Here is a 27,917-nt window from a genome sequence, read left to right as displayed (position 1 = left end):
TTCAATACAACCCACTCAATACCACTGCATGGATCTCCCCTGCTCCACCCACATGCAAAAAAAAGGTTAAATTGCAAAATCTCATATTCATAATTATAAGGGGTGGTTAATTCTTGGCCCCAAGTGCTCATAGCTCCAACCCTCAAGCTCTTTCCATTGTCCTCAACCCCATCTCCATCTCTTTGCCAACTACCTTGGCAAAAACACTACATTCTGCACCCCCTGAGTGCTGCGTGTTGAAGCATGTGGTGAAATTTCTTGGTTTCTTGGAGAATGAAAGCAACAACACATTCTGAACTGGTTTAAGTGCATACCATTGTATAGATCTCTCCTATGCGATTGGTGCAGACTATCAAATTTGGCAGATCCAGTTCTGGGCAAGGCAATCTGTTCTCATCCACAAAGGTACAGTAGTAATAGTAATAATAATTTATTTCTACCCCACCCATCTGGCTGGGTCTCTCCAGCCACTCTGGGTGGCTTCCAGCAAAAGATTGAAAATATATTAAAACATCAGTCATTAAAAACTTCCCTAAACAGGGCTTCCTTCAGATGTCTTCTAAATGTCAGATAGTTGTTTATTTCCTTGACATCTGATGGGAAGGCATTCCAGAGGGTGGGCGCCACTACCAAGAAGGCCCTCTGCCTGGTTCTCTGTAACTAGACCTCTGTGTCGGGGTTGAACGATGGGGGCGGAGATGCTCCTTCAGGTATATAGGAATGTATTTTAGTGGAGATTCATGATCTGTGGCTTCATCAGCAGGATAGAAGGAAACAGAGAAGGAGACAGGCATGCCTCATCAAAGATATAAACACAATTAGCATTAGAAGACTGGGACAGTTTTTGGAACAGAATTAGTTAAGAAGACAAGCTCAGGGTGGTAATAGGAAATATTGAAAACATGGGACAAGCCCAGCTAAAGAATAGTGCCTCAAATTCTGTGTAAAGTCCTCACAGTATGTTTAGTAAGAACCAGCCACTCTCAGTGGTTAACTAACTTGTGGCTTGGGGTAGTGAGGAGTAGCATTGAGAGTTTTATTTAAGGTCATGTGGGCAACATCTGGCTAAAGCTGTCAGTAGTGAGGCTTCTGAATTTCATTGGGAGCCACCTTACTAGTAGTGGTCTCTGGACAGGACTTTGGAGCACAGATTCATCGCCCTACTCTGGGCCCTAATGAGCAGGAGGGCTCCAAATGCAGCAAGGCTGACTTACCACATGTTGAAGTAAGTGCCATCTAAAGAGGGGTGGACTGAGGTGTAAGGCCATTAAGTCCTAAAATTACCTAAGTGCACCACACTAAACCCTACCTTTCCCTCTGATCGGAGCCTTGTCTGCTATCCTGCATTCATGATGTTTAGAGAGAGAGAGCTGTTGAGATCAGAAGAAACCTTATGGGAGCTGCCCTCAGAATGAAAGTTTAAATCTGCATACACACCATACATTTAAAGCACAATTAAATCACGTGGCATCCCCCAAAGAATCCTGAGGACCGTAAGGATGATCTGTAGCTCTTGGAGTAGTAAAGTATAGTTCCCAGGCAGGTATTCCAGCTTGGGAAAATGCACACAGAGTACTTGTGTTGGAGACACATTTCCTCTTGCCAGGCGGTGATTCTAATCTTCTTAAAATTATCATGGGCTACAACCTGTCAGCAAACTCACTAGTCATTTTGTTTGGCTACGTAAAGGACTTCATCCTATAAGAAGTCATGGAAATAGCCTAAGTATTAATAGCTGCACATAGGACAATTTGCTCCTCCTGGAAAACAATACCAAGCCCCTACATTGGACGAGAGGGTTATGAGTGTATGGGATTTAGTAAATATGGATAAACTAACAAATATAATCAGGGTAAGCAAGAGTTGACAAGCTAATATCTATCTACTAAAAAATGGAGTATGTTTGTGATGTATTGGTGTAATAATACACAAGAAGATATCCAACCACATATACTGGTAGAAATCTCGTAAATAACAGCATCGGAATATATAACAATTATTTATGAACGAGGAATGTATAAAGACTCCCTTTAATTTTTGTTCCTATTTATTTATTAAAGTTCCTTGTTTTTGTTGTTTTAGATACCTATGCATGTGCATATGGATGTAAATTCTCTTCTGCTTCATTTTAATGTTAGTATCTAATTTTGAAGCTTGCTGCATTAGTTGTATAATCAGCATAATCATTAAAAAAAAAAACCATAAGAAAAGAACTCACCTTCCTAAGGGAAATGATCTTCCAGTGTACCCCATGCTTATATGTACTAATCACATTCTCAGTCTGTTTGTTGCCTAAGTTCTTGCCAAGCAACATGGTCACCAGCTGCATGCAATGTATGTAGTTCAGACTGAAGATGGGGATATCAAATGTCTGGATGCTTCCTCCAGGAAAGGCCCCTCCATGCACCTTCAAAACTACTACATCAGATGGGATGCAGTGCTACAGTCTTCTCCCTCACATGCTAGCTTTGTATCTTCAGAGTGGTTTTGTGTTTCTTAATGTGGGAAAGCATTCAGATAGCGGATTCCATAGCTGCAGTCTCAGTTAGTACAATCCATTACATGAAGCTGCTGGTAATCTAGACAGGCTGTTACAATCCAGTTCTAAGCATGTTTATTGCAGTGGGACTGATTTCAAAACAAGCATGCTTCATTTCTAAAATGCAGTGGCACCTTACTTTAAAACACTGGTCTTCAGCTGGTAGGTCTGGACCCGCTAGAGCAGAGCTTTCCAAACTGTGTGTCGTGACACGTTAGTGTGTCAGCTGTAGTGTGTAGGTGTGTCACATGAATGCTCCCCGTGCTCCTTCCAGGGCTGGAAAGGGTTAGTTTAACCTGTGGTTTGCTAGTAAAACTGAATTACTGTGTTGCGAAATGGTGCACGTCTAAGAAGTGTGTCACCAACATGCAAAGTCTGGAAAGCTCTGCACCAGAGGATCCAAGCCCTGATCCAAGGTGGATTGTAAAGGAGCACCATACAAATATATGCTAAAAGATTAAGAAACAGGACCCCAAATGCATGTTTGGGTTAAAAATGAGACATAGATCTGGAAAGGATATATATACCTGCATTGAATTATTTTTGTATATTATGGTCCAGCCACTACAGGAATTGCATAGTGAAGCAGGGATCCTGAAGATTTAATAATTTCTGACCTACAATTTCCAAATCAGTGTTCCTCCTTCAAGTGCATCAGGGCAGGATCTGTGCTCTGTTGTTTTCACACAATGCCACTAGAGGTCAGGGGAAGACTAGCAATCGTTTTTACCACTGATCAGTAACGTTCTGGTTTGGATTTGGCAGGTAGAAGCCAAGGAGCTCTGCCTTGACTGCCAATTACTGTAGAAACTGGCAACCTGTTCTCCCTTCTGCAGTCATGTCCAAAGCTGCACATGCTTTGCTAGTGACCTTGAAAATTAAGGAACCTGTGTGGCTGATGCACCAGAGACTGCTTTGTGGGAGGCAGAATTGGAGGGTGTCCTCCAAATTTCCAGCAAAAGCACTCAAAGCATACTAGAAGTCTTCAGAACATCCTCCCGGTTCTTCCATGCAAATGCTGCAGCGCTACATCTTCAGATGGAAGGCAAGCACATCAGAGTGAACAGAACCACATGGGAAAGAAGGAAGAACATCCAACTGATACTACTCTCTTATATCTAACCAGCAGGAATACAATCGACAAGAGGCTGTGAAGTCAAGAGCTGCTTTAGTTTTAGTGTTGGGGCTCATGCTTTTCATGAGGTAACTGTGGTTGATCAACCCAAATAACTCAGAGCTCTTCATACATGGCTAGGAATAATGATTCCTTATATTTTGAACACTTTAAGGCTGGTTTTGTAACTGAAAAAGACAGTAAAGGTCAAGTGATTACATCAAAAATTTAGCAGTATTAGTAGTAGTAGTAGGCCCCAGTTCCAAAATACAGAGAATGGCTGGACAAGCATAGCCTCAAACAGGTTGAGGTGAAAAGCTGGGGTGCCGTTTTCCAGGGTCCAAAATGGCTGCCATGCTCTTGTGCAAAATAAAATAGAAAAAGAAGAAGAAGAAGAAGCCCCTGTTTTCCTGGCACAGTTGAGGGGTATGGCTAAGGCTTCCATTGGCAAGACACCCAAGGTCAACTATTGACCTGGCTTCCGGAGAGAATATTACAGGAAATGTCTAAGAATAGCTGAAAGAGCCATTCTAGTATTGTGCCCATCATGAAGGTCACTGGGTATTTTGGGGCCAGTCACTTTCTTTCAGCCTAACGTATCTCACAGGGGTTGCTATGACGATAAAAGGCGGGAAGAGCAGCATGTACACTATCTTGAGCTCCTTGGAGGCAAGATGGAATAGACATTTAATACAAACATACACAAACCCACTCTCTTTCCTCCATCTCCTTTATCATCCACAGAGAAAATGCCCCCTTCTCTCTCTTTTCTTTTCTTTTCTTTTCTTTTCTTTTCTTTTCTTCTCTTCTCTTCTCTTCTCTTCTCTTCTCTTCTCTTTCTCTTTCTCTTTCTCTTTCTCTTTCTCTTTCTCTTTCTTTCTTTCTTTCTTTCTTTCATCCTGCCTCTTCTCTAATACCAGGATGAAAAAAGGGGAGACATAGAACAAGCAGCAGCAGCTGCCGGCCCTCCCTCCTGCCCCACACTTAAGCCTAGGAAGAAAGAGGGTGAGTATTGTGAAACATTCATTGTTCAAATGCCACTCTGTCTTCTGGCGAAAGAAATATAATGGCACACCTAGCATCTAACCTGTTACATTGTTTTATACACACATGCATCCCACTGCTGCCCCCTACTGCCATCTCTTTCATCCCTTCACGTCCCTCTGCCCCTCCAAAAAAGATTCAAATATTCACTGTACAAAAGCCAACACCTATGATTAGACTATCTCGATAAGCCACTCTGGCTGTGGTCCATTCAGCCCACAATTACATGCACTTAAATCCCACTCATTCCAATGGGAGTTGGAATGTGAATAGCTGTGGGCTGGATTACATTCCTCCTGTTTTCATCCAAATGATGAGCAATCACTGAAGCCAATGGCAGTTATGGGGACATGGTGCAACCAAACACCGGATTGATGAGTCAGGCGCTGCAATTGAAGTACCCACATTTGGCAAATGAAAGAATCCCAGAATGTGCCCTTTTAAAGGATGGAGCCACGATTCAAGAATACTTTATCCCCCCCCCCCAAAAAAAAACCACACCTCCACTTCACATGGCCCAGGAAAAATCTGCAATTATTCTGCAGTATTTTATGTTGGATATTTGCTGTGAGGTGGGAGCCCCGTGGCAAAAACGACATTGAAATCACAAAGGGAAACAGCATCATTTTGAAGTATTCATTACTTCTTCGTGACCCATTTGCCAGTGATCAAAACAAAGAAAAATTGTTATTTTTAGTGTTCCTTAAGGGTCTAAATGAGCATTTTACAGAGAGGCAAGTCATGTGAGCTGCTGAATTGGTAGCATGCTAGTCTGTTGCAGTTGCCAATGGAAACCTTTGATACATTTACAGTACCCAGAACCCCTTTCCTCCGGTTAGGAAAGTGAAATGCTTTTTTAAAATGAAACTGCAAATTGCACTTTTGCAATTCCATCTTGAAAGCTTGCAAATGACAGCCAGGATTAAAATTACAAGCAGAATTTCAAAAAGCCCGACAATGTGTCGATTCATGACCTCCTGGCAGCTACATCCGCTTCTTCAGCCCCTCGATGTCCCTGTGGCGACTGAGAGGAGTCACTGCCAGCCAAACGGGTGTGTGGCCTTCCCCCCTTCTCATTTCCCTCAGTGAAATTCTCTGCTCTGTTATCTACCGCCTCTAAAGTCATCTCAGTGGGCTGACTTTATCCTCACATCTTCACATCAATGGATTTATCTTCATCACTGGGGAAGCTGGGATATCGTTCTTGCAGTTTGACAGATTAAGAACTGAGGCTTGGAGAGATTAAAGATTTCCAAGCCTTTATACCTGATTCTCCCTCTATCAGCCATTGTGCAGAAATAAGAAGTGCAAGGTTAATGGGACTACCTCGGGGAGGGGGAGAGTATCAGGCAGCCTATTTGAAATGCCAGTGTACTCCACTTCAGCCAAAGTGGTTCAAGAAGGAGGGCAAGCCTCTTCTCCCCCTCCCCAGTACTGAAAATACCAAAAAGCTGCCGTGCATTTAGAAAAAGACAGGGCAGTTTTATGTCAGGCCAGTGGGTCCAGTATAAAGCAGCCCCCAGGAACTCGTTTAAAGGCCATCTCTTAGTTCAGATCCCTAGCTTTTTCTTTCCTTTCCTTTTTGCAAACTGGATAAATTGTTGGGGGAGCCTCACAGCAAGCACACACAGCAACCTATTCCATTAGCTTAGTTATGTCCAAAGTCCAGCCTGGGGGCCACTTGCACCCCCTGGGCTGGTTTCAAATGGCCCCCCAGGCAATTTTGAAAAACCAATCTCTTGCGGTCCCCAAGCACCTGCCCACCAAAGCCATTTCCTTTTTGCAGGCTCATCACGAGCTCTCCCCTCTGCGCGGGGAGCGTGACTAGACCCCACACCATTAGGGAGTCTCTCCTTGGGTCAACCAATCTGGTTGGCCGGGGTGTATGTGGCTAAATAAATAAACAAATAAATACTACAAAACACGTTTGGGATGTTGAGGCTGCAGCGATGGTGGTGGCAGAGGGGTGGCTGCCGCCTTAACCCAGTGCCGGATTTATGTATAGGCTAAGTAGGCTGAAGCCTAGGGACTCTAAATCTAGGGGGCCTTCCCAGCCAGCCCGCTCCCCAGTGGGCAGTCTCCTCTCTCCCAAAATTGCAAACCCAAGACTTCATGCGAGGACAGGGCAACTCAGGCCTCTAAACCTAGGGGGCCTCACCAACCTGCCCTCTCCCCAGTGTCGCAGTCTCCCCTCTTCCAAAATTGTAAACCCAAGACTTCATGCAAGGGCAAGGCAACTCAGGCTCAGCAACTATGAGACTCAGGGCTAGCCAGTGGGGCCCAATTTGAAGCAGTGGTGCGCAACCTGGGTTGTTGTTTTTTTGTTGTTTTTTGTAGGGCCCCAGTTCACAGTCAAAGTCTGCAAAATCTTATAGATATAAATAAAATCCATCTAGATTGCCCTGGTGCGGGGGGGGGGGCTCAGGAGCGGCACACGGGGCTCAATTTGGCAAAATTGCTCCAACTGCCTTAAGGTCAGCCCTGATGAGATTGTGCAGGGCTTGGATTGACAAGCCCTGCACCTTCTAGGTCCCTGGTGTCACCATTCAGAGTACAGACTCAAGGACTTGTTATGGAAAAAAAGGGGGGCACTTATTGGAAATCAAAACCCCAAGACAATGAGCCCAGCCACCTTTTATTCACAGTAGCATAAGCACTACACTACAGCATGGCCATAAACTTGTACGTTCAACTGCTGAAATATACACCCAATATGTAGCAATGGAGATTTATGTTACTGCTTTACGAATGAAAACTGTGATTTATGAATGGACTCTGTATTTTGTGAATTACCTAAAAGCCACCAATAGGGAGCTCTAGAATCTGCCACCTAACCAACTGGTTACTACCAAACAGCGACCCCTATTGCTGAAAGCAGGTAACCAGCAGGAAATGCTTCAGCTCAGCCTTTGCACTGTTGACTGAACACCCCCTGCTGTGCAGATAATGAAGAAAGCTCGTAAACTGTATCCCTTCTGGCATCCTGGCCAACTCTATTAAGCTGGTGTAAACCCTGGTGCACCAGAAGCACAGAATAGCAGCAAATAAAATCCGCTCATACGTCAGCAACTGATAAGACTTGTCAACCAGTTCTTCCAAAGTCTTCCTAAATTATAAAGCTCCAAAATACAGGCCAGAAGAGAGCAGGTGGGAACAGCAAGGCATATAATGGGCACCACCAGTGAAAAGGCCCTGCTCCGTGTAGCCCCTGCCCTGTCATTTGATAGGGTGCCCACTTGCCCTCCTCCTTGACATGAAATGCTCTCTGTTGGAGTCTCCAGGTCCAGTACAAAGACCATAAGAAGGGAGAGAAGGGGCCTTGAAGTTCCCAACAGCTGTTATTCAAGCAAACAAGCACACAGGTCACCTTTGTCACAGTGAGGACGCCTATGTCCTGGCCAGGCCTGCACCCAATCTTGTTTTTGTACAATCTTGTTTGTCCTCAGTAACCCTAATTATATTATCAACATATACAAACAGAAAAGTTGTTTTCCTTCATTTGCAAGGAATCGTACAAAACAAAGTGGCACTAATAAAGAAAGTTCCAGGGTGGCAACAGAAAGTAAACTAAAATTGCTTTTGCAGTTCATCAAAACTATCCAGCAATATCAAGTTATAGGAAAACTGGTGCTATTAACAGTAATCCTTCTAGTTAGTTAATTGGTTCGGCAACTTCCATGCACATGATGTGTGATGCTAATTATTTTCCCCAAGAGTTAAATGATAACTAATCAGAGGCAGCTGCAATTGCAAATGGCAACAAAATATCTTTGAAAGGAAGAGGAGCAAGTTTGCTCAAGTGTGTTGCAGGTAGAAATACTGTTTGTAATAAAGTGAGAGCAGTAGTTTACTTAAATTAACAAATAAGAAAGTTTTGGAAATTTAAATTCTAGATTAAAATTGATTAGTTAATTGAGAAGGGGATTGTAAAAAAAACACTGGGGCCTAATTTGAATAGTAGAGTGCCTGGTATCTGGTGGGCAGACCAAAACACTCGTCAGAAGAGCTATGAGATTCAGGTGAGGGTCAGATGCCTTGTCAATCCCAGCAGGTATACAACAGGAAGACCCAGCCTGCCCAGGCCTGTGGCCTGCTACACATTCACTTCATCAAATCTGAAAAAAGTTTGGACACCACTGCATTAGCTACAACAGGGTGCCTTTTTTCCCAGCAGCGGGAGTGGGTGCGAGGGAGCCTGTCGGTGCCAGGAAAGACTTTTGTGTGCTCATGTGCACTCGCAGGCAACATATGGTTACTTCTTTCTTAGTGGAAGAAAGTGTATGGTTCAGACAATTGGCTTATAGTGCAATGAACGTTCAGCTGTCGCTCATTTATTGCACAAGGTTTAGAGAAGAAACAAGGAAGCTTGGGCCTCCCAGATATTGCAGGACTCCAGCTTCCAATGACCCCAGCCAGCATGTCTTCAGGGATGATGGGTGTTGTAGTCCAACTACATCTGGAGAGAAATTGTCTGCAGAATTGTTTATTCCCAACAGGCAGCAAGTCTGTTTTCCCCATCCATTATGCTTAGGCTGGACGCTATTGCTTTTGAAGTGAGACTTTAAAGCCTATTCAAACAGGTTTAAAAAATATAATAAGAGAATGCTTAGAAGAGATCAGCTGAGTAAACTGTTTAGAGGTGCAGCTGTGTTTATACGACATGAGCAACAGTTTTGCGTGTTAGTGGGAAGTCAAACTAGCATTTTAAATCTGGTGGACTTTTCTTATGTGTCTTAGGTAAAGGGAGACCATAAGGAAAGGAGGAAAAGTTAAATGGATGGCTGTGTGTTCTATATACCCGGCACTTTCAACACATACCAAAATGTGCCTTTTAAATCATAAATTAATTATTTCTAACCCCAAGTGTCTTAAATCATGATTTGTTCCACAAACGATAGGCTAATTCCTAATTAAGATATGCTAATGAGACTGACCATACGCCATCCAAAACCACAGAGTCTGATAAGGAGCTTATTTGCTGCTTCCTAGTGTTTATCTTGCTCTTCCACTCTTTAAGTTTGCACTGGAATCTCCACCTCCCCCTCCCCGCCCCCGCCACCCCATTCAATAATGCTGCCGTGTGCTCCCTAATAATTAATTTATGCTGATGGTCTTGCATCTCTGCAGATATCAGCATTAAACACTTCATTTGAGATACCCCTTCAAAGACAAATGTTGTTCTGTATTACTTAAATTACAGTTCCCTGGAGAGAGGGGAGTTTCCTCCTAGTGGGGGGGGCACCTTTGTCATCTCCTTCCATTTATATGCTCAATTGTTACTTCTGCAGATCTTCCATCACCTTTTGTTCCTCTATTTTCACTGGAAGCAAAATTTTCTGGACACTGTAGAAACCGAAGGTCAGAAAAAGAAGAATGATCATATATGCCCCCCCCCCTCTTGAAATTTTAAAACAAGGAAGTTCAGGCTTGACCACTTGTTAGAATTGTGGCAGACATAAGGATTTTGTTGTTGCTGCTGCCACAATGACCCGCAGTGCTCTGTCACCTGCATCAAGTTCATTTTAAACCAAAGCAAACTTTGCTGCTGAGAATCAGCGACGAGAGAGCAACTATGCCAGTGGCTAAAGTCATCCTACCATACACACTGAGAAAGTTTGCAGAAAACATCATATTGAGAGTTCTAAAATCTAATGCTCTGATTAGCCCATTATCAAATGGGAAATGTGTCTACTCTGGTGATAATGACCCAGGCAGGACAACAACATCACTTTTAACATCAGTGTAATTTCTGCTTGCTGTGTACCTCTTAAAAGCATAGAGCCATCTTCCCTTTAAAAAAAAGGGGGGGATGGCAATCCTACAAGAAAGGAGGGAAAATATTTCATTTCTGTGAGACCTGATTCCTCAACTGTATTCCACAGCCTGAGGACAGAAGAACATGTTTCCTCTGGGTGGGGGCAGAACTTTTTTCTCTAAAGGCTTGCTTTGACTAACATTGCATTCACGTGATAAGAAGGTTTGGGTTGCATTTAGCCAAACGCTGCTTGGAATTGACACATTAAACCACAGTTACGGTAATCCTATCCACTAATTTCAATGGACCCACCTTGAGTAGGACAAGCATGGAATATCACCCTCTGTCTGTAATGGCTGGCCTTTGACAGCCACATAATAGTTGCCAAAATCATGACCATGTGTAAGGTCATTTCCCTATAAGACCGGATGTTTACAGAAGGGTGCTCTACAGAAGGCTGTCCTCTATGTGCAGCTTTCTAGTGTAACTCCGGCTTCAAGACAAAAAGCTATAAAAGCAGAGAGGTGCTGGAACTGAGTTCCTGTGAGTTCCGGCTAGAAATAAAGCCCTGCCCATAAGTTCGGAGCCCCTCGCTGAGATGGTATAATGTTGGCCAGTCTTTCCAAACCTGATGCCCTCCAGCTCTTCAATAATACAATGCCTGCCACCTCTGACCATTGGACATGGTGACTGGAGCTTATGAGACTTTTGGTCCACCTGCAGTGCACCAGGCTGGGGAAGGCTAGCATTGGCTTTTTAGGCAGTCACATTTAAACTCATAAATTGGACCTTGGGCTTTGGGTGTGTCCTTTCCCACCCCAAGAATTAGTCCCAAAATGACAGGCGCTCTTTAGTTTAAGGGGGAGGGAGCTTGGGAACAACAGATTAGTGTCTGGCACACAGCGACAGGGAGAATTTATTAAGCGCTTTCCTGCCTTGCAGATTTTGTGTTCCCCTTGCCCCAGTTTGAAGGCAGATTGAGGGGTGGTGGCAAGAAACTGTAAGCCAATTGGGGAGTAGTGTTGCAGCCGGCTCTGTGTTTTCAACAACAGCCTTGGGCTAGCTGTAGTAGATTGAAGCAGCAACTGCAAGCACATGGGACAAGCTGGTCCCAAATTAATCTCAAAGGCTGGGGAAATGTTTATCCGCTTTCTTCTCTCTATTGTGCAAGATACTGAAGTGACAGCTTCTTCCCACCCTAATGATTCATACTTGGATGGTTGCAGGTCTCCCAGCACAGAAATAGCCCATGCCTTTTTCAAGCATTTCCGTTTTCTTGATTAAATGTCAAACTGGTTAGAAAGCAAGGATCCCCCCCCCACCTGCCTGCCCCCACGTCAAGGCCAATCTAGCTACGAGAGCAGCAGATCTAAGTGTTTAAAACCCAGATCTTCCCCAAGCATGCAGAAAGTAGAGAGAGGCATGGGGTCTGTTTTTAGGAGTAGAATAGAGGCAAATCTGAAAGGCGCCTGAAACATCTTCCTCTCCGTATGTTACCTCCCTGCAAGATGATCCCCCAGTCTGGTGTGACCCTGTGGACGTGGGGACACCTCTCTGCATCTGAGAACATGGCATTTCAGCACATCAGGAAGGAGCTGAAGGGGGAAGATACCCCCTTAGCATAATTCCAACCCAGGAAGATAGAACAGGGATGCATTCTCTCTTTACTCTTGGTAGGCAGACCCTCCAGCAGAATTCCAGTTCCTATATGATGTCAGAGTTGCTTGGGTGCCATATAATGCAGAGTTTTGGTCAGGAGTGGGGAACTGTGACCCCTCCAGTTGTTGTTGGACTTCAACTTCCATCATCCCCAGCCAGCATAACAATAGTAACATCAAGTTCCCCATCCCATGTCTAGGTTAGTCTTTTGTTTTTTAAGACAGGCATCTGTCTGTGTGCCTGTTCCTCTCTTGGTATGAACTCAGGACTTTCATCTAGAGAGACTATTTTTTCTGAGGAAGTTGAGCATTGCTTTGTCTTGAGCAGAAATCAGCACCGTGCCAATTATCGTTCTGCTGATCATAACTGGAATGTTATACTGACAGTGGGCTGGATCCAGAATCCAAATGAGTCACACTTCAGTTTCATCAGAATTCATAGGACTTGTGACTAGCTTCATCTGTACCCAACCCTATTGCTTTTCAGGGATGTAAAGGCTGCATGATAGAGCTCTCTTGAGCAACAATTCTGTTTATTTTTCCATTTCCGTTTCATTGTTTAAAAGGAAAGACTGCATGATAGCTGTATGGCATCTGCACGTGAGCAGGAGGCTTCAGTTTCACGTGCAGATGCCTCAGCAGGGGTTGTTTGGTCAGGAGTTAAACTATCACTTTGATAATATATATTGATCCATGTGAGATCAGAAGGATGAGGATGAGATGAGGACTTCAGCCCTTGGTGGTGTTATGACTGTGGGACCACTTCCGGTATGGAAATTTGCTAGGCTCTCTCTCATTCCATCTTTCAATGGATGGAAACCCTTTCTTAGTCTAGGTTTTCACCAGTAACCTGATGTTTTATGATGTTCTTGCTCAAGTTTCAGTACTGCTGCCTCTTGACGTTTTATTAGTGATGTTTAACTACCAATGTCACTCTACTGCTGTTCTCTTTTAAGGATGTATTGTTTTCAGGGCTGTGACAAACCTTTGAATGGTCTTCATTTCAACCATTTGAAGGAGATGAGAAGGAAAGTGATGTTCCTTCTTAAAAAGGCAGGCAGGGAGAGGGAGGGAGCTTCATTTTGATGGAAAGAGGCGGAAGGAGTCACGCAGACCATAGGGAAAGCCCCACCACACACTCACAGGTCTTTCTTGTGACCATAAAGATATGCAAGAGAGCACAGCTTTGAGAGCATTTGAGAGAGAGAAAAGTATGTGAAAATCAGCAAGGGGAGAAAATCAGCAAGGGGTCAGAATAGCACTAATTGTTTCCTCTTATTGTAAGCCACTTTCCTTATTATTTTAATAGAAAAGCACAATATAAATAAGGAAATAAATATTGCTGTGTCAAAACCACTAATTGTTCCCTTTTATTGTAAGCGGCATTCCTTATTATTTGAATAGAAAAGTGAAATATAAATAAGGAAATAAACTGAGGGGGATCGAGGAAAATCACACAGCCCATTTCCAGAAATTCAAAAATCAAAGACGAGCATACTGAGGGAAAGAAACAGTATATGGAACAAGGAAGGGGGAAAAAAATGTGGAGGATTTGTTCACTCTTAGTCTACAACATTCTAGCCTGAAAGACTTTTTTTAAGGTCAGTTTGAAAGTTACCCTTTAGAAGGATGGTTAAGCAAGTTAAAATGAAAAGCTCTCACTTGTCTGATTCATTTTGCTGACTCTCCTGGGAACGCTGGATCCTTTGTACTTAAGCAACATTGCATTTGCTGTCTTGGAAACATAAATGATTGCTGCCTTAACTGTGATGGATTACAGAGCTTCATATCTCTGGATCAGCCTTCTCCATTTTAGAGCCCTCCAGACAATTTGGACTACAACTCCCATCAGCCCCACACCCAGGCTGAGGGTGATGGGAATTGTAGTTCAAAAAGCCTGGAGGGCATCCGGGTATGGGGTATCAAACATAACAATGGAAGGATTCAGAGAAACAGCTCTAGTAGTGGTAACTGAGCCTGTGAAATTGCTGCAAGTGCAGGCTTTGAGTTTTTCCAGTTGTTGAGAAGATGGACAGTAGAGAGGAAAGGGAGGGCTTTTGCCTTCATGTTCTGCTTGTGATCTTCTGAGAAGGACCTGGTTGACCACTGCTGGGAGCAGGACCTTTGATCTGATCCAAGAGACTTCATGTGTCCTTATCTCTCCTTTTCCTGGGCAATGGATAGTAAATTCTGGATGCAATATCCTTCAGTAGGGTGAGCAACCTTGGAATGATGTTACACAGTACTTGGATGAAATATGTTCACCCACTGAATGGACTGACCATGTCCCAACAACACATAGTGTCCCTGTTCCTGAATACTGATGCATTAGCATGAACATCAGAGATGGGGAAAATTGCACATAAAGGCATGATTAGGGTTCCAGAAAACCCAGATGCTTACATGAGGACCAGTTGCATTGGCTTCTACATTGCAGACATTTTACATTAAACGTGTGGACATTAGGATGAGAACATGGAACCCATGTCATGTCATGGAAGGGATTTACACTTTCCTTTTCAATGTGTGGACTTACATGCCAAAGGGAACTAATAAAAGCCTTGTTTCCCATCATTCAGATTGACGAGACAGCTGTGTTCTCTTTGAGACTCATAGCTTGAGAAATGTCACATTATTCCAATGTGTGAGCACAATTCAAATAAAACAGAACAAGCTTTTTAGTATTAAAAAACACAATGTGAGCATGCCTCTGTGTGTGTCCCCTATATGAAGTGAAGGCATGCCTCAAAGTTTTCTGCAAGCATTCAGGGGCATTGTTGTTGTTGTTTAGTCGTGTAGTCGTGTCCGACTCTTCGTGACCCCATGGACCAGAGCACGCCAGGCACTCCTGTCTTCCACTGCCTCCCGCAGTTTGGTCAGACTCAGGGGCATTAGCATACATTAACTACTACATGGAGAGGCTCCTTGTAATGTGATTGTATGCCCCATTCCCACTGACCCACAGTAAAAATCAGCAGGGGACCACAGATGATGGTAAGCAAGACCAGAAGCAATGGAGGGTGCAGCCAAGCCAATGGTGTGCAAAGCCAGACAAAAGTAGGTGAAGAATGCAGAATTGCAAAATTGGATAGTGTTGTGTCCTCTCTCTCTCTCTCTCTCTCTCTCTCTCTCTCTCTCTCCCTCCTCTTTCTCTTTCTCTCTTTCTCTGTCACACACTTCTCCCCTCCTTCCTTCTCTCTGTGCCACTTCATTTATGTGAGCAACATGGAATTAGAACAAGGTCACATACACCCCATGAAATTTGACCAAGGTCACATATAGCCCACAGGTTCTTAATCCTAATTTTAAATGATACATACTTCCATCAGTGCAGTACCAGCAATTACTTACTGGACCTCAGACAGTTAGCAAGCATAACTTGGAATTCAAGATGCAGGGTAACAGGTAGCAAGAGAGAGCAAGGTCAGCAGCAGCAGGACCATGGATAGCTCCAAGGTAGCAAATAAGTTGTTCCACCTTGCTCCCCAGAGAAGTTTGAACTATTAAAGGGGTAATGCTGTGGCTTGTAGCCATAAGCAAAACTCTGCTAATGGATACTAAAATGTTGTTTATTAACCACAAGTTACACAATGGTCAACAAATCAAATCAGATTGCCTAAAAGTTAATCCTTAACTCATATCCCCCTTCTTCTTCTTCTTTTAAAAAAGAAAGCTTTATTAGCCTTCTGCATAGTAAAGTAACTTACTGACCAATATTCTTGCCATTACTTTGGTGCCAGGAGTACCAAAGGGCTTTGTAATGACAGTAATTTGCTGCATTCTTAGAAATCATATTAGCAGACTTATATCTCTTTTTTAAAAAAGAATAATAACCCCCTACCCCAAATGCAATAATTCAATTTTAGTTTTAGAAATTAAAATTTGTTAGCATTATCCTGGGCACCTCTGGGCTACATCTGCATTGTTTGTAGTAATGCTCAAATGAAGTGTTTGCCTTAATTCACAGTCAAACCTCCGAGCATGTTAGTCATGATGTAAATCAGGTCTCCTTAACTGTGCTTTCCTTTCTACCACAAAGAACATTTCATTCAGATGCCTGAAATAAATGGGACACCCGCTAATGTGGCTATTTTGTACACTGTTATTATTTCATTTAGATGGTGGTATACGAATGCCTAGCAGTTGGCATGAAATAATGCAATGAGAAATTACAAGCAAAGTGGCAAATGTGAAAGACACCAAAGGCCAGCAGAAAGTAGAAAACAGAAAATATATATAGATAAGTCTACTTAGTGATGGGAGAGATCATCTTGGACAGTCTTCCAACAACTCAACCCCCAGTGTCTCTCGTAGTTTTACCAATTTGTGCCTGGTTCTGGAATGACCCTATCATTGAAAATGAAAGCTGCGCGTTTCAGGCACATATCCAGTATAATACAATTTAACCTTCCAATTGCTTACTAGCACTTATTTGATCTCATGCATAAGATTGCATTCACTTACTAGCACTGGCAGGAGAATGGTAGCAATGATAACATCAAGCCACAAATAGCTCCCTTCAGTGCCTTTCTAACACATAAGGATGCGTATAGATTTCAAGCAGGCCAAAAGCTTGAAACTAGCAGAACACAAGTGACATTAGAATCAGGATGGGGAAGCTGCAGCCCTCCAGATGTTGTTGAGCTCCAACTCCTATCATTTCCAACCATCGGCCACACTGGCTGGGGCTGATGGGAGTTGGAGTCCACAACATCTGGAGGGCCACAGCTTCCCCAGCCCTGTTTTAGAATGTAAAATTTCCCCACATCATCCTGGAAAGAGAGCATCCAGAAGGAAGATTGCTACCAAATGAAACACAAGATGTTATGCTCACTGCCAGCTGAACAGAAGAAAAAAGGGAGAGCCATATGCCCAAACTGGTACTGGCCTAGAACAGCCAAGTACACACAGAGTCCCTGGCATTTTATGCAATACTTTGAAATATGGCAGCCATGTCATATATGTATTAAGATGAAGAGGGGTCCTCTGGAAGTGAACCCTCATGTAACTCCCAATATGCCCAGGGACTGAATTAGCAAGAAACCTGATAGTTTGTTACTACTACTACTACTACTACTACTAATTTACTATATATACCCCGCCCATCTGGCTGGGCTTCCCCAGCCACTCTGAGTGGCATCCAACAAAATATTAAAATACAGTAATGCATCAAACATTAAAAGTTTCCCTAAACAGGGCTGCCTTCAGATGTCTTCTAAAAGTCTGGTAGTTGTAGTTCTCTTTGACATCTGGTGGGAGGGCATTCCACAGGGCGGGTGCCACTACCGAGAAGGCCCTTTGGCTGGTTCCCTGTAATTTGGCTTCTCGTAGTGAGGGAACCGCCAGAAGGCCCTCAGCGCTGGACCTCAGTGTCCGGGTAGAACAATGGGGGTGGAGACGCTCCTTCAGATATACTGGACCGAGGCCGTTTAGGGCTTTAAAGGTCAGCACCAACACTTTGAATTGTGCTCAGAAATGTACTTAGAAAACTTCAGAATGTTCATTTTAGCAGAAAAGGTCCTATTTCCTTTTAGGGGGCATTTCTCATGCACACTCCCCCCCTTTTTGGGTAGCACCCACAAAATGTCATTGTCACCAAACTGCCAGCCAGTATTCCCCCACCCCACAAATTTAATCTAGATTTACCATTTTTGGATAAAATCCTACTAGAACACAAAAACCCCAACTGCTGACAACAACCATTTTGCAACCACCCAACAACCCATTTATAGCCCATCTAGAAATACAGTGGTACCTCGGGTTACAGATGCTTCAGGTTACAGATGCTTCAGGTTACAGACTCCGCTAACCCAGAAATAGTACCTCAGGTTAAGAACTTTGCTTCAGGATGAGAACAGAAATTGTGCCGCCTCGGCGGTGCAGCAGCAGCGGGAGGCCCCATTAGCTAAAGTGGTACCTCAGGTTAAGAACAGTTTCAGGTTAAGGACGGACCTCCAGAATGAATTAAGTTCTTAACCCAAGGTACCACTGTACCTTTTAAAAAGTAGCAGGGTGGTTCCATCTTCCATCAGTTCCATCTTCTGTGCATATAGAGTTATGCAGAGAACAGGGGAAGACGTAAATCATACATCAAGCATCTGATTCCCCTCCCCCCCAAGTGGCGTAGCGTGGGTTGTCAGCACCCGGGGCAAGGCAAGTAATTTGCGCCCCCTAACCCTGGATTTGCGCCCCCTAACCCTAACCCTATCCCTAACCCCCAGATGTTGCGCCCGGTGCGGCTGGCACCCCCTGCACCCCCCACGCTACGCCACTGTCCCCCCCACTTGGGTCCATCCCACCATGGAAAATGAAAGCAAAACAGAAACAAAGAACAAAGAACAAAGAACACAGAACAAAGAAAGGAGAGGAGAAAACTGTTTTGAAATTGGTTCCAAAAAGAGTGTGCCATGCTTGCCTTTAAAAATAAATAAAATCAAGGGAATGTTACTTGCAGGAAGTAAATTTGGAAATCAGCTTTTGCAAGAAGCCAAGTGATGCCAAGCTTGGATGTGGATAAGAATACCCAGTCAAAAAAACCCAAAGAAAACAAGAAAAAGAAGTTTTCACTTAGCCCAGACTGTTTCTTGAATTATTACCTTTCAAATTAAAAGATAAGCAGAAGCAAATACAAGCATACCTGAAACCAGCATCTTGACTACGTCCTTTCCCTGTGTGTGCTATGAAAACCCCACAAAAGAGAAAGCAGAATTTCAACATTGTTCTCTTTGGTTAAATTATGTCTCAGTTACACCTATTCCCATCAAAGAAAAGAGTGAATTCCTCCAGGGAAAGAAGATTCCAGCTTAGAAGGCTGATGAGTCTCACCTCTGCAAGCGACAGAAAATCACACAGTAGTGTCTTATAAAAGACAGGGGGATTACACTTCACTAAACAAATTTAACAAACAATAGAAAAGCCAGGTGACTGCCACAGAGAAGGTGAAGGCACACAAACAATAGCCTGTGGACTCAGCTGCACAAATATGAGCTGCCTTATAGACAATTATGCAGCGTGTAAATCTTGACATGACACAAAAATGAGCATCTTGCCTATGAACCCAACCATGCAGGTCACAAAGGAAGACAGGAGAAATTACATCTTAAATTCCCCAGAATTAATTAGAAGCAAATTCCCCAAACACAACAGCCCTGGGATTTGAGCATCAGCATCTAGCTGCTACTGGAATGCATTCAGGGAGGGGGGGGGGAGTTAGATGCATCAGGCCAATGTAAATGTCAGAGGCTCCAGCCTTAACCATCATTTTGAAGTGGATGGGAAATATGTCACTCTCCATATATGTTGCTGGGATACAATTCCTTTCCAATACCGGACCATTTCCCATGCCAACCACCTCCCTTCCTCTGACTGTGACAAAGTAGGGCAATACCAGGAGAAAATGGGAGAGAGAAAAGGGCTGTTGTTCAAGCCATCCCATGTCTGCATCCCATAAGAAGATGGAGAACAGAAGGAGGTAACAGACATTCAAATGGAGCCCTTTCTTCGGAACTTGAAAGCTTGCACACTAGTTTGGGAGATTTGGGTGGTCTAATAAAGGTAGCATTCAAATGAGTATTCTGGAAGTTCTCAAGTTGCCCTGATCCTAAGTCAGTACAGTCTATATGACAAGCATTGGCTCTCTGAGGTCTTAGGCAGGAATCCTTCCCATGATCCTTTTAACTAGGTTTGAACCGACTTGAACCTGAGCATACTTCAGGAGACCCCATGTGCCAAGTATGCAGAAGGACCACTAGCTATGGGGCCCGTTAGATGGCAGGATATTACGCACTATGCTTTTACAAAACGTTGGGGGGTGTTACTGATAACAAGGATTGTCCACTTTTATTAAGCTAACATTATTTACGCTATCTATTTCATATTCTAGTTTCCTTTTATATTAGAATATTATTTGCTTATTCTAATCCCCCTTCAACACACTTTCTCTCTTCTGTGTCATTAATGCTTAGATAACAGTTTCTTAGGTACATGATGCCTGTCATTTGTTTCTGTTGACCCACATTACAATTTTGCCACAAGGAGCAGTACAAACTGCTCTGCAACTACGCTCACTAAAGTAGAACTCACACTTCCCCAGAAGAGGAAATCTACAATGGGAAGGAATCTAGACATGTACATAACTGACGCTCTCTGCAACACTGAGAGATGGGAATTTGTTCTTAGAGGACTCAAGACCAAACTCTCCAACCTCTAGAGAACAACTTCAAATAGAATAGAATGGATTCTTTCAATGTGGTGTGTTTTCCAAATGTTTCTCCTTCCAGCTTTCTTATGCTAATTATTAGTTTGATTTAAAGCACATGTGTTTTCTAATATCCACTCAGGCAAGAGCTGAATGGTACTGAGGATGCAGAAATACTGCATAACATCATTTTAAAAAGTATTTTCTTTTAACTGTGAGAATTTGTAAAACTTAATTCCTTTATGCAAGGACAAACTATTTGTGGTCCAGTTAACATAAACTGGTATCAGAAATGGACTTTGAATTAGTTTGGTTTGGTTTGGCTTGGTTTGCATTTTCTGCACGTACAATATCAAAAGTTGGAAAAGAACACAAACATGTTGGATAAAAAGTACATTTTTAAATTATTATTATTATTATTATTATTATTATTATTATTAAAAATCCTTTTTTTATATAAAAAAGGTGATTTCTACTTCTTATTCTTCATAGGTGAGATATTCCAGTCTATAAAGCATTCATGGAGCCAGTTCATAAGTTACAGAGAAGAGGAAATGATTTAATATTTCCTTTTTTAAAAAAGGAAATATTAGCATCTATGAGAACTAATGAATGAATTTTCCTGCAGCCTTTGGCTCAGAACAAAACCCTGCCTGAGAAAAGACTGCATGGTATAGTGATTCCTGGAATGTGCTGGCTTAACCCTGCATATGAAATTCTCCCATATTAAAAATTTCCTGCATGACTGGGAAAAGAATATCAGCTTAGCCTTCTCCCTAGCATGCTTTTCTCAAAATAAGTAGCCATGGAGGAGGAGAATTAGGGAAGCAGAGGATGGCTGAGATTTTCCAAGGTGAGTGTATGCATGTGACAGCGAAGTGGGAAACTGCTTCTGTAAAATATTATATCTGAAGTCTCCGGAGGGACTTGCCTAGATATATGGGTAATAAATCTTGCACATAAAGAAGCAGACACTGAATCATGAGCAAGTTTGTTCTGATCAGCAAAGGGGCAGACTATTAACATCACTATATAAAATCCAAACAAACCTCAAACTGTCAGGCTGTCTTCACACATGGCTGTCCTGAATGCTTGTATGTAAGCTCCAGCTTTGTGAAGATGTTTTAATGTGATGGAGTTTGCATTCTTTGATTAGTTTGGTATTAGTGAAGGGCAAACAAACAAAATTTAAAATGTCAAATGCACAATGCAAAAAAAAAAAAAAAAGCCCATCTAATTCTCTCTTATATTTCTCATACAAAACTAGCATTTCCAAAGTATGATTTCCCCCCATGAAGCTAGCATATCCCTGTTAATGTTAATTTTTTTCATAATGCAAGGTGCTCTGCATTTACAATGTTTCCTATTTAGTTAAAGTTACCAGCTTGCACATCTCTCTGTTAAGCTGTAAGAGAACCAGTAGATGGAGCTGAAGAACATGGAGAATAACTTCTGCATTTAGAAGAATGACTGATCAAACCTGTTGGACTCTGGCAATGCTAATGTGTTTTGTTTTGTTTTTTGTAAATTGCTACCAGCTGTGATTGCTGTCATAGAATCATAGATTGGAGAGCTGGAAAGGACCATGAGGGTCATCTAGACCAACCCCATGCAAGGCAAGAACCTTTTGCCCAATGTGGGGCTTGAGACCATGACCTTGAGATTAGAATCTCATGCTCTACTGAGTGAGCTATCCTAAACTTCAACAGTGTACCAATGTAAGGTCATCTGGCACCACACACAAACACAAAAGCTTGACTCTTAGTCTTTGAATTATTTCCATACAGACCTACATCCCATCATGGATTCCTCCTCTTCATGCCAGGTTTTACATTAAAGCCCTGTTCCCAAAGACTATTTGTTATATAATAGCCTCTGGCAAGATGCCGTTCAGAAAAGCTTAAATCAGCTGAAGGATAAATAGCAGAGCCTGGCGAGAAAAACGCTTTGAGAACTTCAGGAGAGTCCTAGATATGGAGCATTTTCTTTCCTAGGCATCTGCCCCATCTCATATTAAAATAAAATTCCCACCCTGAATCTACTCATTCTTCATTCATTGCATTCTTCTTTTCTGTGTGGCAAAGGGAAATTCTATAATGGAAGAAACAGAGTTACCTGCAGAACCATGGACCAATAAACCCAAAAAACAAACAAACCCAGCTGTATTCCATTGGAATTTCCCCCCTGTTTGCTGATCACAACACTGCATTCATCCTGGTAATCTCTTTTGGCTGATATGCAGGCAGTCATTAAGAGCACTGTATCTTCCCTCCAGTCCCCTGAAAAGAGACCTGGAACATCCTAGGGGAAGCCCCATCTGCTCCCAGTTCTGCACCATGTCATGTCATAATCATTCCTGAGCATGCCTCATTTAGTTTGATATGTACCAGATTGAGAAAGATCCCTTGGTGATAGCAAACATCTTGGATTGCTGGAACATACAGGCAAGATGAGCAGAAGTGTGAAGTGGACGTTAATAGGGACAGCATACTGTGCTGCCAGACAGGTGTGCTCTGGGAGAGCCAGTGTGGTGTAGTGGTTAAGAGCGGTAGTCTCGTAATCTAGGGAACCGGGTTCGCGTCTCCGCTTCTCCACATGCAGCTGCTGGGTGACCTTGGGCCAGTCACACTTCTTTGAAGTCTCTCAGCCCCACTCACCTCACAGAGTGTTTGTTGTGGGGGAGGAAGGGAAAGGAGATTGTTAGCCGCTTTGAGACTCCTGAAGGGGAGTGAAAGGCGGGATATCAAATCCAAACTCTTCTTCTTCTTCTTCTTCTTCAGAAGTAGGAGGAAGCAGACCAAAAAGATGGTCTGACCGATACAGGGAATACAGTGTTAATTTGGTCATTTGGCCCAGATGCTTGACAGGTCTGTGAAGAAACTCAAACTCCATTCGGGTGCCAGAAAGCTGCATGCTCATTCAGCAATGCTCGAGAGGTCTGCAGCATTAGAAGCAAGATTGCAAAGTAGCCAATGCAACTACTGTGGCTTCCATGATAAATGCTGACACAGTTTTTCATAGCAGCAGCTAAGCAGGCACCATGCAAACTCAAAGCAAGTTCAGCTCCCGACCAGAGGACCTGACAACCAACACTGTTCAAGAATTGGTTGCAGGAATAAAAGCAGGCAGAATCAGGGATGTAATGCAGGGACAGAAGGCTAAGTGAGAGGAGCATTATAAGAAAAGAGCTGAAGGAAAAAAATAGATGTTGTCGCTTCGTGTGTCAGAAAGGTGACTGCGTCTTTGTGAGCAATCCGGGGGTGGGGGGAGCAACTGCCAAACAGGAGAATTTACACAATGGGAAAGAATGTTTGAGCCCGTGTGTTGGGTGGAGAGTGGAGATTTCAGGGAGGCTCAGAGTCTGAGATGAGAACACTAGAAGAAGAAGGACAAGGAGTCCACATCTGATGTAGGAAGAATGACATGGAAGGAATATAAAAAGGAGGTAATGAGTCTAGAATATGGGGACAATTGTCTTGGCTGCAATACTTGGATTTTTAATGCTTTGAAGCCCCAGGAAGGAGGGAGAGGAGAAAGGTATCATAGTAAAAGGCTAACAGAGGACTTGTGGGATATCCAGCCTCATATTACCAACATACTTAAGACTAACTAATGCATGAAAGGTTTAAGACCATAGAGTAAGCTGTCCTGCCAGGCTTAGCTAGGTTACTCCCCCTCACCTTGGGAGGACAGGTTATCAAGCTCTTTGTTCTCCCATTCCACCATGTGGACCCTACCAGTAAGGAGGTCGGAGCTAGTTTCTCAGACTGCATGGCTTATGCAAACCGTCTTTGGAACCTAAGTTTTGCTGCCTATGTTTTCTGACTGCTGAATGGAAAAGCACATGGATCTGACCTTTGAAGAGTCTGTAAGTAAACCATTTTTAACTTATCATGGATGTGGTCACTTTGTATGCCAAAGGAAGAGGGGAACTTTGCAAGCAACTTAGAAGGGAATCTTTTAATGTTTAACCACCTAAATTCCCATGCTTTACTTTGCTGCATATTTTGTGATTTTAAATCTCGGCTGGGGTTCTCTCACCAAAGAGTACTCACCCCAAACTTGGATCTTAGGCATGCAGGGAATTTACCTAATAATTTCTTTCCCAACCAACAGGGGTTATGGGCCCAGAATGCTTAAACGAAGATTGGAAATAATTTGGAGAATGTGAGGGGTGGAAGGAAGTCAAGTTTATTGTTTCCCTCGGTCTACCATGGGAACGCCGGAATGCAAAGAGGTGAGCTAGTTGCTGCAAACTCAGACTGCATGGCATTCTACAAATCCATTCTTACAGACAAGGGCCTGAACTAGGGATGTAAGTGGCCACAAGACCATGGACTCAGCATTCTACCCCAGCCTCCAGCAACAGGGACAAATGAAATAGTGTCGTTGGTATCAGGACAGCAGGGCCATTTGCCTTTATTCATTACTGCAGCTATGTCATTTTAGGGTGTTAGCATGTACCAATTCAGAAATTGTGACACTGTTTCTGTGTGTTGTCCAGTGAACTGTCAGCATAAGCTTCAGCAGAGAGCGAAGGAGCCAATCCTGTATGGCTGTGATCAGGCAGGTGAGGACAATGCCCAGTCACTCAGATGGACTTATATATACCTCTACCTGGAAGAGCATTTATTTCTGAGCACCAGTGGCAAAAGTGATTGCCACGGATGCTCCAGCTCCTCAAAGTTGTGTGGGGAAGAGCTTTAAAGTGGAGGTAGGAGGCAGGAGTCTCAGGTGGGAGGAGGGCCACACCAGTGCGCTTTGCTAGCAAGACCTTGCTAGGCATCTGCTTTCCCCCTTACTGCTGCAAAGCACCAGCACATCCCAGGCCGAGGCAGAATATCCAAGGTGTGTGATGTCTGTCATGAAGGTCATTATTCTAGGGGTGCCAGTATTTGTGTGGGGGGAGGAAGGGGCAGTGGGGATGGGGAAGAATACATGGCCAAGGCAGCTGCTACCACCAAGCACAGTGTCCTGCTATTTGAGGCACAAGCAAGGGCTGGGGGAATCGGCCTGGTGGGGGTGTGAGCTCTGGAGCGCTGCATTTTCTCCCCCTCAGGCTCCATGCAGCTGGCCCGGCCGTTTCCGGCTCAGCTCACTCTCTGGCATCACTTACTAATCTGTGACAAGTTCAGTATGTGCCCAGTGCTATGGAGTGAAGGAACTGACATTGACTCACCCAGGGCAGCGCGTTCACCCTAATGACTGTTCTACTTGCCGACAGTAGATGGCTCTCCAGACAACTTGATGAAAACAGGCTCGGCACATTTACATTATCTTTAACTGCAACCTCCCCGATGTTGCACTTTCCTTCCCGTGCACACACACACACACACACACACACAAACACAAACACACACACACACACACACACAATCCCTCCCACTTGGATCTGTAATCCACCCCCACTCCATTTCCCATTCCCGCCTCGCCCCTTTTCATTGTTATTTAACCTCTTTTCCCCTCTGTCCCTGACGCCTCTTTTACTACTTACCATTTTCCCCTGGATTATTTCTTCCATCTCAACGCTCGCGCATTTCCATCCCGTCTTCTTCCATCTTCGTGCTCTCTCTTGTACTCTGGACATGCATTTGAAGATAGTCTTCTGGTGAGATATGACAAGGAAGCATTCTTAGTTGGCAGAATCAGCCTGTTCACATCCCTGAAAGTAAGAAAATCCTCAAATCTCCCTGCCTTTTCCTTCCGTTCCTTTTACTCACATTCTTCCCCTCCTCTAATGCTCCCTGATGCATCTATGCCTTGACCATCTTTAAATTATATTCCAGTCCCTTCTGCCTCCTCCTGAAAGTCTTTCAGCGACCACCATATCCGATTCTCTCCCTCTCTCTCTTACACCCACCCACCCACCCTGTGAAACTGCATTTCTCTTTGCAAAGCAATTACATTTTCAGCTCACCGAGGCAGAGGTTTATGGGGAGGGGGGACTCCTGGGTCCACAGAACCATCTAAGGAATGTTTAGCAGAACCAAGCAAGATGTCAGAAAATCGTGGCAAGCTTTTGAATCCTCCCAAATTCTTTATCAGGCATTATGTGACACAAAGTGAGGGCATCTGTTTTTCCATGGTTTGCTGACTGGGAAGCATAGGTGTGTTTAGTGGCCCAAATATTAACTGAGAGTCTCTGTAGTTTCATTATTTTTGAAGAGAATGCAGAATCCAGACTGTTTTCTGGCTTTACCTCAAGCTTTCCATTTCTTTGAAGTGCAGCAAAGTTATTAGCAGGTATAGGAGTACTCCTGTGCAAATTCTACACAGTTTTTGAGGAAAAAAATTATATAGAAATGAGGCCATAACAATTCTAACAATGTACTGGGCAAATATTAATACTAAGCAATGAAATTACCATAGCTCACAGGTAGGTCTGAGGTTCAGTCCCTCACAGTTAAAGGAATTCAGGAAGTAGCAGAAGGTGGAAAATACCGTCTACCTGAGATCTTGGAGAGCTGCTGGCAGTCAGATTACTGGGCTAAATGGATGAATAGTCTAGCCTAGAATGATATATAATCCTGTGTAAATGCTACAATTAATTCTAAAGCAGGCAAACCTCAAAGAGGAACTGCTGAAGTGAAATTACTGACTGAACTTAAACCCAGTTCACAAAATGGCAGGGCACATTTGTATACTGCTTGTCATCAATGAAGCTACTAGAGCACAAAATGCACAACCATATTCCTGTGCTTTTCCACAGACAGAATATTCTGGCTTGGAAAACAATATTTAAGTCAGTGTCAAGCCTTTCTGTCAGGTTAACAAGTGCTTTATCAGACTTCTCCACTCCTTTCTTAAAGCCAGCTACCACAAACACTGTCCTGCAAACTTCGGTCTGTGCTCCATTTTTACCTTCAATAAAATCTGTGGTTAGAAGAACTTAATGCCACATGGGATAAAGGTCTTGTTGCAATAGCAGAAGAGGTTAAGATTTGGGGTTTGTAGAGAACTGTGAGTGTGACAGCATCAGCTTTTGACCCCACGCCCTGCTTGTGAGTTTCTCATAAGCATCTGGCTCGTCTTATGTTCCTATGACCTAAAGGCAACACTAGATAAATGGGACTGGTGTGATTTAATTCACATCCTTTGGAAAGTGAATTCCTCACCAAAGCAGCAACATTCTTAGAAACCATAGGTACATAGGTTTGGTTTCCTTGCAATGAGTGACAGTGGAGACTGTGGTGTCTTTATGATATGTGGTTTATTTACACCCCAGAAGGTCTTGTCCAGTCACAGCCTTGGATTCAAGCAGAAAACAACCAAAGAAACCAAAGCTCATTTCATGCATTATATGTCTGAAAGGGAAAGATGACTGCCCCACTGTCCAGGCTCCCAAAGTTTATCAGCTTCCTTGCCTCACCCCTCAGGGTACATGGATTGCGTGTTGATGTATGTTGGGGGAAGACTCTAGGTCTAGGATGTAGATGTAAGAGGGCAGGCCCAATGATGCAGCCCTACTCTCCAGTAATTGTGTGAAGTGGTCTGAAGTTGACCATGGATAGAACTAAAGAAAGCAGATTTATCCTGGATTCAGCTTACCTTTATGAAACTCTAGATGAAACTACACTGAGGTGTTGAGATATCTAAAATATTTGTGCAGT

General features: G+C 43.4%; 1 protein-coding gene across 2 annotated transcripts in view; it reads right to left on the bottom strand.

Moving 5' to 3' along the window:
* Positions 1 to 26,134, bottom strand: part of GSG1 (germ cell associated 1) — a 110,780-nt gene extending 84,646 nt beyond the window's left edge. For both annotated transcript variants that reach the window (XM_081879309.1, XM_081879313.1), the window contains exon 1: positions 25,802 to 26,134. The gene's annotated coding sequence lies outside the window, so the exon portion shown is untranslated. The remainder of the gene's footprint in view (positions 1 to 25,801) is intronic.
* Positions 26,135 to 27,917: the final 1,783 nt, after the last annotated feature.

This window comes from Podarcis erhardii, assembly GCF_964252035.2.
Source record: "Podarcis erhardii genome assembly, chromosome: 10".
NCBI classification, from domain to species: domain Eukaryota; kingdom Metazoa; phylum Chordata; class Lepidosauria; order Squamata; family Lacertidae; genus Podarcis; species Podarcis erhardii.
Note: the sequence above shows the minus strand (reverse complement) of the source record. Positions and strands in the feature narration are given on the sequence as shown.